The sequence below is a fragment of the Vicia villosa genome, linkage group LG3 (assembly GCF_029867415.1).
Source record: "Vicia villosa cultivar HV-30 ecotype Madison, WI linkage group LG3, Vvil1.0, whole genome shotgun sequence".
NCBI lineage: Eukaryota > Viridiplantae > Streptophyta > Magnoliopsida > Fabales > Fabaceae > Vicia > Vicia villosa.
Window position 1 is genome coordinate 34,507,902 of NC_081182.1, and position 11,881 is coordinate 34,519,782.

The following is an 11,881-nucleotide window of genomic DNA, read 5'->3' on the forward strand; positions in this document are numbered from 1 at the left end:
CTTAGCTTTTGTAGAAGAATAAGATATAATATCTTGTTTCTTACTTTTTCAACAAATAAGAGAGTCTTCAAGAAAGATACAAATATATGTGATGGACTTACAATCCATAGAGTTACCAGCCCAATCAACATTAAAATAAGCATATAAATTCAATGAGGACGATGAGAGAAATAAAAGGCTTTGAAACAGGGTTCCTCAAAGATAACGAAAAAAAGTGAAAAATAACTACCTAATGTACTATAGCAGGATAGACAAAAAACTGATCGGCAACATGAACAACATAAGCACTATTAGGTTTTGCAATCATAAGATACACCAGGCTGCCAACCAAAGTATGATACAAAGTAGGATCTGAAAGAGGAGAACCATTAGAGGGTTCATATTTCACATTTAATTCAAAAGGAGTATTAATCCTATGGGTTGGCCTAGTGGTTGAGGCTTGTGTCTTGAGAGTGTGCTCCTCTCAAGGTCTCAGGTTCGAATCTCACTGGGTGCAAACAATTCATGTGTTGGACCAGTTCATACAGAGCTTTGCTTTGCTTTGGCTTTAAACGGGGTCCCTTTGGATTAGTCGATCAAAAGGCCGGACACCAAGATTTCAAAAAAAAGACTCCAGTATCAGATAGGCGGTCTTGTTCAAAAATGGTGACACAAATCCCCATAGCAATGAACAATACTTTGACACGTGAGGGATCTATGGGGTCTTCTTGATCGTCAATTTTAGGTTGTATTTATTATTATTGTATATCGTGCACATTGTCTTGCAAATGTCTCGTTCTGGTGACGCAAATCCCCCATAGCAATGAGCATTTCTGTTGTGGTGGCTTGATCGCAGCTATTGGTGCTTCTAGAGGTCACTCTTACCATCGTGGGATAATAAGAGGTTGATAATTGTATATGGTTATTTGGTTTGGATCAATTTTATCGGGCCCCGCGGTGAGTGTTAAATGAACGCTTAGAATAAATTTATTTGATCACTCTATCAATACTAGGCCGGTAAAAGTCACAATGTTTATCTGAGTGTGGAGGGTATGAAAATTTTGTCCCTAATGTGTATTGATTACAAGTTTATATAATTTCTCCTAGGCTCTAAATTCTTTATAACTAAATTATTTGTCAGTATGGTGTTTGTCTCCCTGTCTAACTGGGGACACTAAATGGACATCAAGCCTCTTATTTCTTTATCTGAAACTGACCATTTATGAATTTTAATATGATTTTAAAGCTATATTAGTGTATTTGCTATCAATTGGATATGCCTATGTATTCGCTCTGATCCATGTTGAGATTACTCCCTACTCGGGTTCATACCTGGCCTAATCATTCCATGCATGGGTTCATACCCGACCCAATCACTTTAATCACTACAGAGATCGGAATGTACATTTATATATAGATACTAATAATTTTTTTTCTTTTCCCATCTCTTAAATTATCTTTAAAATCTTTAGAAATGACAATTGTTTTTAAATTCTACAATGTGGACTGTGTTTTGTACCTTTCAAATGATCGGATTTAGAACATTCTTTCAACCATTGAAACTCTTTTTATTTCCCTCACTTCAACAACTTAATTTTCAACACCCATGAATCACCAAATCTGAAGTTCTAAGCATTGGCCCATTTTAGACAAGTATTTGTCTTTCAGATACACCTTTGCTTGATTACATGATTTATGCACTATATTTTTTTCTTTGGATTACTAATATTGTTTAGAATGTAGAATCCGGAAATAAGCCCTCAAACATGCCTTCAAAGTTTATAATTTAAACCATGAAAAACATTGTGTTGTAATTAGGTTTATGTCATTTCTTTTGTCAAATTGATTGTTTATTTTTTTGTTAGTTATGAACATGAAAAACATGTTGAGAACCCGATCAAGAGGAAACAAAGACTTATTAACTTCCTCTTCTAGGCATGAATATGAGTAAGTGCTTACGTCAAGTAGTGTATTTTGTGTGATGTCAAAACTAGGTATTTAGAAGTAGAATGTATTGGATGATATCCTTTTGACCTAAGATGCACTATTGCATGAAAATGTTTCCATAATCATTCTAAACTTGTTCATATGCATGTGGATCAGTTTCATAAGTAAAAAACAAGGTTTTTGGTGAAAATGTATATCATAAGTCCATGTATAACTCTTGGAGGTCGACCTCCACTAAGTAAGTAATGGAAAAATTCTTAAAAACAATTATGACAAGCATAGGTCGACTCACATAAGCCATAGGTCGACGCATATCATGTTGTAGGTCGATACATGGCATGCCATAGGTCAACGCATGCAGTGCACTTCACCTCCATACCTCACTGCCTTGTGTAGGTCGACGCATCGCTTCTTTCTGGGCATTTTTGTGCACAAATTTTTCAATTTCATCCCTCTTTCACACACTCATATAAATACATTCATGCATCCATTTCAAAACAACTTTGAAACACAAAAGAGACAAACATTCTTCTCATCTTCATTCTTTCTCTTGTTCATTCTTCAATTATACATAATCCTTTTTGCTTGAGTGGTCATATATTAAGAGTGATAACGTCTAAGGTTATAAATTTGTACATTCCAATTGGGTGAAGAATTTTGGGGGATTCATTGAATAAAACCATTCGGGTTTTGTCCTCCAAGGTAGGATTGACTTTGGTTTTTTTGACAAAAAGCTTTGGACTTGATTTAGCCGAGTTAAAGCCTAGAAGAGTGGTGGATTCTGTCAAGGGAGTAACAGTTGATGGAGGATCAATTAAAATTCTTGGGTGACAAAAAATTTCGATTGCAATTCAGCTGAGTGAAAGCCTTGAAGAACAGTGGGTTCGGTTAAGGGAGTAACGGTAACTAGAGGATTGATTCGACATAGTTGGGCGACTTGATCTTGCTTAAGATCAAGGGGAGAGAAGATACAAAATCAACATCAAAATTGAGTTTGTTTGTATATTGCTTTAACTTCTATGGTAAAGATTTAATCGCATATTTGATTCTACTAATAGTGGTTCGGAATACACGCAAGTCGATCCCAGAGCGATTCCGCAAGCCTTCTCTAAAAACAAATTTAAAAACAAATAAATTTTTTAGTGGGATCTATTCACGCCCATCTAGATCGTAGCCTAGCATCTAACAATATGCACATAAGATATACATCGATAATGTTGAACCATCAGAGCCACAACCTCAATATGAGGTCCAATAAGTTAAGGTGGAGTTTCCCAAGGTGAAGGTGTTAGAGGTGTGTGTGCCCCTGAGGAACAAGTAGTTAGGCTAGAGGTATATACATGAGCCTATGTGCTATTTGTATTATGTTATCATGAAGAACATGTGACCAGAGATATCTATGAGGGAGATGTATGTTACGTCTCTTATGTATTGTATTTTGTTTAATTCTTGTTTTATGTTGCTTATAATTAATTTCACTATATTTTTTAAAAAAAATACATGATAGGCCCCTTAAATGTTTTGCTGATTCTAATAAGGTTATAGATTAGCCAACCTTTCCACCATTGGGTTCAACATACTTGATCATGGCTTACTAACAACTCTCTAAATGAGGTGCAAGAATGCAATCAACTTCTATCTTACAGTTGGAGAGATAACAATGTCACCTGACTACATGTCACATATTTTGCATCTTCTTGTATATGAACGTATATTTGAGCACACAACTATTACCTAAAAGAAAGAAATGGTGTTGTTGGTCTAGCTACTTAAATCATACCCAAAAAATGCCCTTTACGAAGTTGAAAAGATCATGGAGGACTCATAAATGGCTCAGCTTCCTCAAAGAAGATTTTTTACTTGTATATGTTAGTTGTGAGTTTCATAGAAGAGAAGGATGGAGATGTGAAGACTAACTTGTGCAGGCAGTTAGTCGTTGATGTACACCTTCCTAGTATGTATAACTTTTTTCAAATATATACAGATGGTGGATGACTACGCATGTAGAATATCACATCCCTACTTGTTTCTCACACCAGAAGGAAAACCTCCTAAAAAAGTTGAGAACGAAGTCCTTGTAAAGTAGGCAGAGGAAGATAGAAGTGTGGGTAGTTTGATCCTTGCATGCACACACATCCAAGACATAGTTGTCGAATTACTATTTTGTGGGTCTATATAGGAGCACTCATATGTTGAAATAATTACTCGAAGGATTTTGAGGAAAGTCAAGGTTGCATTACAGTTTAAGAGGATGAAGACCAAATAGGATACATTTTTTATGATCGTTTTTGTTTGGATCTGGTTCTATTTTTTGTATAATATAATGATGTATTCAACTTCGCATGTTATATACTCTATTTATTTTTAATATAATTTTACAAATTTTTAATATATTTACTTTTTAAAAAAGACACTTTATTAGTAATATTAATTTGTCAAGAAAAACAAAAAAAAAATATTTATAAATTAAAAATAAATGGTGGAGATTATGTGTGAATTTTTTTTCTCTCCTACATCATTTATTTTAATAATGAAAGAGAGATAAAAAAATATTCACAAATAATCTACACCATTTATTTTAAAATCTAACAATTCAGATTCATTCTTACATTCTCATATGATATGTCATATATATATATATATATATATATATATATATATATATATATATATATATATATATATATATATATATATATATATATATATATATATATATATATATATATATATATATATATATATATATATATATATATATATATATATATATATATATATATATATATATATATATATATATATATATATATATATATATATATTTGATTCAATTGTTACTTTAAAATATTTTTAGAGTGTGTTTGGATGAGGTAATTGGAAATTTTAAAGAAATTAAAAATGAAAATTTCTTCACCCACCTCCTAACCTTCTTGCCCACCCCTGGTGAATTTACCACACTACCCCTTGTTTCGGAAGTTCATTTCCGAAAAGGTACTTTTTTTGTTAAAAAAGGTGTTTTCGGAAATGTATCTCCGAAAACGTGTTTTTTTTAATATAAAATATTGATTTCGGAGATGCATCTCCGAAATAAAGTTACTTTTCAGAAAATGTGGTGTTTTCGGAAGTTCATCTCCGAACGCACCCCCTTGGAGGAATTCGGAAATGAACTTCCGAAATATTTCAAGACCAAATTGGTCTTGAAATGTTTCGGATATACACTTCCGAAATAATTAATAATTATTAAAAAAATTAAAATCAAGGTGAATCAATACAATGAAGGTGAATGAATAAAATCAAGGTGAATCAAAACATCCTAAATTATTTGAAAGTTAAAAATTATTTTACTAACTTATATAAATCAAAAACATTTTAATTCCATAAGTAAATTTTGAATTATATAGAATTAAATATAAAATTTATTCATTAAATAAAATTAAGACAAAATCTTTTTTAAATTTTTTTAAACTAAATAAAAAATTATCTCATTTTTAATTATGAATCAGAGTAGAAATATATAAATATATAATAATAATTATTAATTTTGTAAGTGAAATATATAAATATATAATATATAAATATATAATAATTAATATATAATAATTAATATATAAATATATAAATATATAATAATTATTATACATTAAAACACTCATTTTTATAATTTTTATAATTATTATATAAATATACTAATATATTTATAATTAATATATAATAATTATTATATAAATATATAAATATATAATAATTTTTATAAATATATAATAATTATTATATAAATATATAAACTAAAACACTCATTTTTTTAATTTTTTTTGTAAATACATAATGATTATTAAAAATTATAACTCATTTTGTAAGTAAAATTATTTTAATTTTTTTATTTAAAATTATTTTAAATTATTTTAAATTTTAAAATATGAATCAGAATAGAAATATATAATAATTATTATTCATAACTAATAAATTATATCAAAATATATAATTATTATTATTTATCACTCATAAATTATATCAAATTTATAATATATAAATTAATTCATATCCTAAAATTAATTTTTGGAATTTTTAGATTTTTTTTGTTTTTTCGGAGATGCATCTCCGAATTAATCAAAATCCCAATCTTTGGGTTTTTTTCGGAAATGCACTTCCGAAGTCTGAAAAAATTTAGAAAAAAAAATATTTCGGAAATGCATTTCCGAAGCAGGGGTAAAATGGAATTTTCGTTGGAGTGACCCCATAGGGAGGTGGGTAAAGAAAAAACCTTAAAAATTCAAAGCCATTCAAATGATTCAATTGAAATTCATTCATTTTAAATTATTTTGTTTCGATGGAGTATTAAGGTAATTCAATTTTAGATTTTTGGGGTTATTTTTTATAAAATATAATTTTTTTGGACCAAATTAAAAAATTGAAAAATAGGGATTAAATTGCAATTTTTAAAAATTTGAAGGACCAAATTGTAAATTTTAAAAATTATTATGGACTAATTTGCATTTTTTTTTAAGAATTAAGGTCAATTTTATAATTTTAGAAAATATGATAACCAATTTGCAAAATTTGAAGAAATAATAGTAATAAATATATTTTATGGAGTACGAAGGAATTTCAAATTCTTTAGTTTTTGGTGTCATGTTAAAATGATTAAATTTAACTTAGATAAAATACTCCATAAAATTCCATCATTTTAACAATTCTTCATTTTTGTATCCAAACAATAAATTTTGTGAAAATCATTTTAAATTCCCTCAAAACACTACATTACCTCATTAAAATGCTTCATCCAAATATACTCTTAGAGTGTGTTTGGATGAGGTAATTAGAAATTTTAAGGGAATTTAAAATTCAAAGCAATTCAAATGATTCAATTGAAATCCATTCATTTTAAATTATTTTGTTTGGATGAAGTATTAAGGTAATTCATTGTTAGATTTTTTGGGTAATTTTTTATAAAATATAAATTTTTTGGACCAAATAAAAAAATTGAAAAGTAGGGACCAAATTGCAATTTTTAAAAATTTGAAGGACCAAATTGTAAATTTTAAGAATATTCAAGGACCAATTTGCAATTTTTAAAAAAAATTTGGGGTCAATTTTATAATTTTGAAAAATATGAGGACCAATTTGTAAAATTTGAAGAAATAATAATAACAAATACATTCTATGGAACATGAGAGGAATTTCAAATTCTTTGGTTTTTGGTGTCATTTCAAAATGATTAAATTTAACTTAGATGAAATACTCCATAAATTTCCATCATTTTAACAATTCTTCATTTTTGTATCCAAACAATGGATTTTGGTCAAATCATTTTAAATTCCCTCAAAACATTACTTTCCCTCGTTAAAATGCTTCATCCAAACACACTCTTAAGGTTATTATCAATGATATAAACTTTGATCCTGTAATAAGGTGTTTGGCATAGTTTGGGTTTATAATTTGAACCAATGTTGATGGGTGTTTTGGCATGCGTCTAAATTCTATAATTATACCCATATTTAAGGGTATTGAGTGGCGTTTAGCATAAGTTCGAGTTTTGTAATCTAAAGTCTTGCATAGGAGTTATTGAATTTTATTTTGTGGTCTATATTGCATCAATATTTTTTATGGACTAGTGATGTATAAAATGATGTGTTAGCTTCATTTATAATTCATATTAGAAAAATATTAAACTTTTCTCATTCGTACTCCATAAGAATAGACTTTAACCTAACTACAATGCAGTTGCTAAAAAAAAATACTCACGTGTAGCGATGATAAAAATAGGGATAATAGCTATTTTGCCACCTGCCATATGAGCGAGGTTTGAAAAACGCCCCTGTAAAAAAAAAATTTAGATTCGCACCCTAACATATGAAGATTCCACTGTTTTGCCCCTTCAAGAAATTTAATCATCAAAATTAATGACGTGGCAACCATTTTTTTTATTTTTTAAAATTATTTTTAATGACCTGGCAGGCTTAGTTGGAATTTTTTTTATTTTTTATAACTTTTAATGACGTGGCAGACTTACTTGGAATTTTTTATTTTTTAAATTATTTTTAATGACGTGGCAGGCTTAGTTGGAGTTTTTATTTACTTTTTACTTATTTTAATTCCATGTGGCATGTTTTATTATTATTTAATTGTTTGTTTGTTAAAATTTCAAATATTAAAACTAAAATTCTGTCTTCCATGGGTATTAAACCCATGGCCTAGTAATTGCAAGGGGGCACCACTAACCACTAAGCTATTTTATCTTTGTTGTTCTAATCTTGCATTAAAGTATATATATATATTATAATAATTTCTGAAAACATATTTATTAAGTATTTATTTAGGTCCTTATGTTTTAATATTATTGTTAATCAATGGTAATGTTTTATTAATCAATATATTAACGTTAATATATTTATTTCGGTTATGAATTTTTAATATATGTTTTATTATTATTATTATTAACTAATAATATTTTATTAACTAATATATTAACATTAATATATTACATGAATTGCATATTTACCGTTAATATTTAAAATATTGTACATAAATATTTAAAAAATATTAAATATCATTGATATTTAAAAACGTTAATATTTAAATAACTTGAATTATTTAAATTATTAATTAAAAATAACGTTAATAAATTAGTTTAAAAGCTACATTATTTTTTTAAAACATAGCCTATGAAACATGACTAACAGTATATTTTAAAACATAGCTTATAAAATATAACTAAATTAATTTGGTTCAGTATTTTTTAAATTAGTTTATAAAACATGACTAAATTAAATTTGTTTATGCAATTAAAAATAAACCAAATTAAAACCAAATTAAAATAGTTTAAATTAAAACTAAATTAATTTATATTTTATAATTTAATTAATTTTAACAATAAAATAAATATTAATTATAACAGTATTAATTAATAATAATGTTAACTAATATTAACTAATAACTATAATATAATTATTATATTTTAACTGATATATTTTATAATTTAATTAACTAATATATTAAAAAATATTTTAGTAGATAAATATATTAACGTTAATATTTTACAAAAGTAAAATAGAACAAGAAAAGTAACTAATATTTGACAAAAGTAAAGTAGATAAATACAAATTAATGTAAGAATATGACAAGAAAAGTAAAATGGCCTAGTGGTTGGTGGTGCTCCCTTGCAATTACTAAGAGATGGGTTCAATACACATAGGAGACAAAATTTTAGCTTTAATATTTGACATTTTAACAACTAAACAATAAAATAATAATAAAACATGTCACATGGAATTAAAATAAATAAAAAATAAATAAAAGTTCCAACGAAGCCTGCCACGTCATTAAAAAAAAATACGTCATTAAAAGTTATAAAAAATAATTAAAAAATTCTAACTAAGCCTGCCACGTCATTAAAAATAATTTTAAAAAATAAAAAATATGGTTGCCATGTCATTAATTTTGATGATTAAATTTCTTGAAGGGGCAAAACAGGAGAATCTTCATATGTTAGGGGGCGAATCCAAACTTTTTTTTTACAGGGGCGTTTTTCAAACCTCGCTCATATGGCAGGGGGCAAAATAGCTATTATCCCATAAAAATTATTTATATCCGCGAATAGCCGTAGATAAAATCTATCACGGATATGGGACGGATAGTTTAATAGATATCAACGGATAAAATAAATGATATTAAAATATCTATTTATTAATAGATATGGATACGGGTTTAATGTTATTAATAGATATGGATACGGGTTTAATGTCACCGTGTCCGCGGAGTTCAGTATACTATATCTTTTCATCTTCTAAAAACCTAAAAAATTAGTCTCCACATTTTTTTTTTAAGTTTTCTTTGAAGTAAACATTTACTCCCTCCATCTCATAATAAGTGTCTCATTTGCACTTTTTTTATGTCTCAAAATAAATGTCTCTTTAGAATACCAATGTAACATTTATTTTTTTTCCACTACTATACCCCTATATATTAACTTTCACGTTTGTCAACCATTCCACTACCTATAATAAATAAGGGTACTTTAATAAAGTATTAAATTTATCATTAAAATCAACACATCTAATCATTTTCTTAAGAACCGTGCAAAACTCAAATAAGACATTTATTATGAGACGGAAGGAGTATATTCTATATAAATCTTATTGGTCATTTCATATTTAAGCTTCTTCTATACTCCATATCTCAATTCAATATTTTCATCGGCCAACAAACCAGTACTGTTTTTTTTCTGTCCAACTTATGTCATCCTTTCTACTTCTATGTCGTCTGTTCTTCCACCATAACTCACAATCACAATATCATTCTTTCTTTTGTTAAAAATGAAATATATGTGACATTATGCTTTTGTGAAAATGAAGGAAATTAATTTGTTAAAATTTTGTTGTTAAAATAAGAGAGACTTGTATGAATGTTATGTGATAATAACGTCTTGTATCTTTAAAAGAAACTGAAAAATATTTTTTTCAAAATATAGTTTTAGAAAAATACTATTATTCATGGATATCTGTAAATATCCGTGAATACCTTAAAACCCGCATTACCTGTTAAGCGGATATCTGCACGGATATAGAGCAGATAAGGATATCATATTTATCCAACGGGACGGACACGAATATCATACTATCCGTCCCCATGAATATCTATTTACATCTCTAATCATGTGTTTGTAGGATTGTTTGTGGTGTTGATGATACTTTGCCAGTATTTAGGGGTAGCTCACACCTAATGGTGATAAGCTCTTTATATGCGTTTATGTGGGGAAAAAATCAGTATTCTCTCCTATGTTCTAAGACAGAGATATTTATAGAGGCTCTTAGACCTAGACTAGAGAACCAAAGAACCATTATTACCTTAGCTCCATGACTAGAAAACGTGGTCAAGTGAGGACTTATTCTTACAAAAATCATATGTATTTATAGAGACTCTTAGTCCTAGGCTAGAGAATCAAATAATCATTTTTACCTTGGATCCATGACCATAAGACGTGGTTAGGTGAGAACTTATTCTTACTAAAATCATAAGGAAAATGGTTTTCTCTCTTTGACTAACCATGAGTTATTTATTATTTGAGACACGTTACCACCCATAGTCAATGTGTGAGTGGAATTCAATTGAAATGGTCCGAGTCCAAGTGAACCACTAACTAACTACATTTGAGTGACCTCTTGCTCCGTATCAGACAACTATCGCCAAGCGGCGGGTGTCTTGAAGCAAGACTTCGGACGGCCTAATTCATATATTAGACAGCCAATATATTTGGATCATCCTTCTTCTTCATAGATTATGCTCTTTTAGGGTCTGATAAAATTATATTAGTACATGCAATTTAAGGCAACAAAGGGACGCATTCCTATTCGTTTATGATCAACATCGATGTTACTTCCTAATAAAAAAAACATATACTTAACCAAATAAATTTTCAGATCCTACCACAACACAAGAAGGGTGCTCTTAGTGTTGAATGTCGCCGTCCATCAGTCAATTATGATGGACATGTTGGCTTCATCATGCAACTTTAAAAAGATGGTGATATAATAACAATATTATTGGTCAATTTCGTGAACAATATTCTTGGTCAAAGCCGTTCATTGAGACATCCAGTTAGACACTACTCTAATAACTCTAATAAGATCTATAGAAGTTACTATTCAAACATGATTCGTCTCATAATGTTTATTGAGCTCGTGCTCGATTTAATTCAATGATTAAAATTTAATTATTTTAAGAGCCTCAAAAACACACATTGAATTCTAGAATCCAAAAGACATTTTCATTAATTCAAGAGGTTTCCAAAAAAATTTAATGAATAGGTAAAGAAAATCACTCTAATCATTAGATGAAAAATTTAAGAGAAAAAAAAAAGCATGTGGGTTTGATTTTAATCATAGCAAGAGAAATTAACATCGCTTTTCTTTTATTTAATCCAAAAGAATTCTTCTTTCCTTTGATTTTATTTATT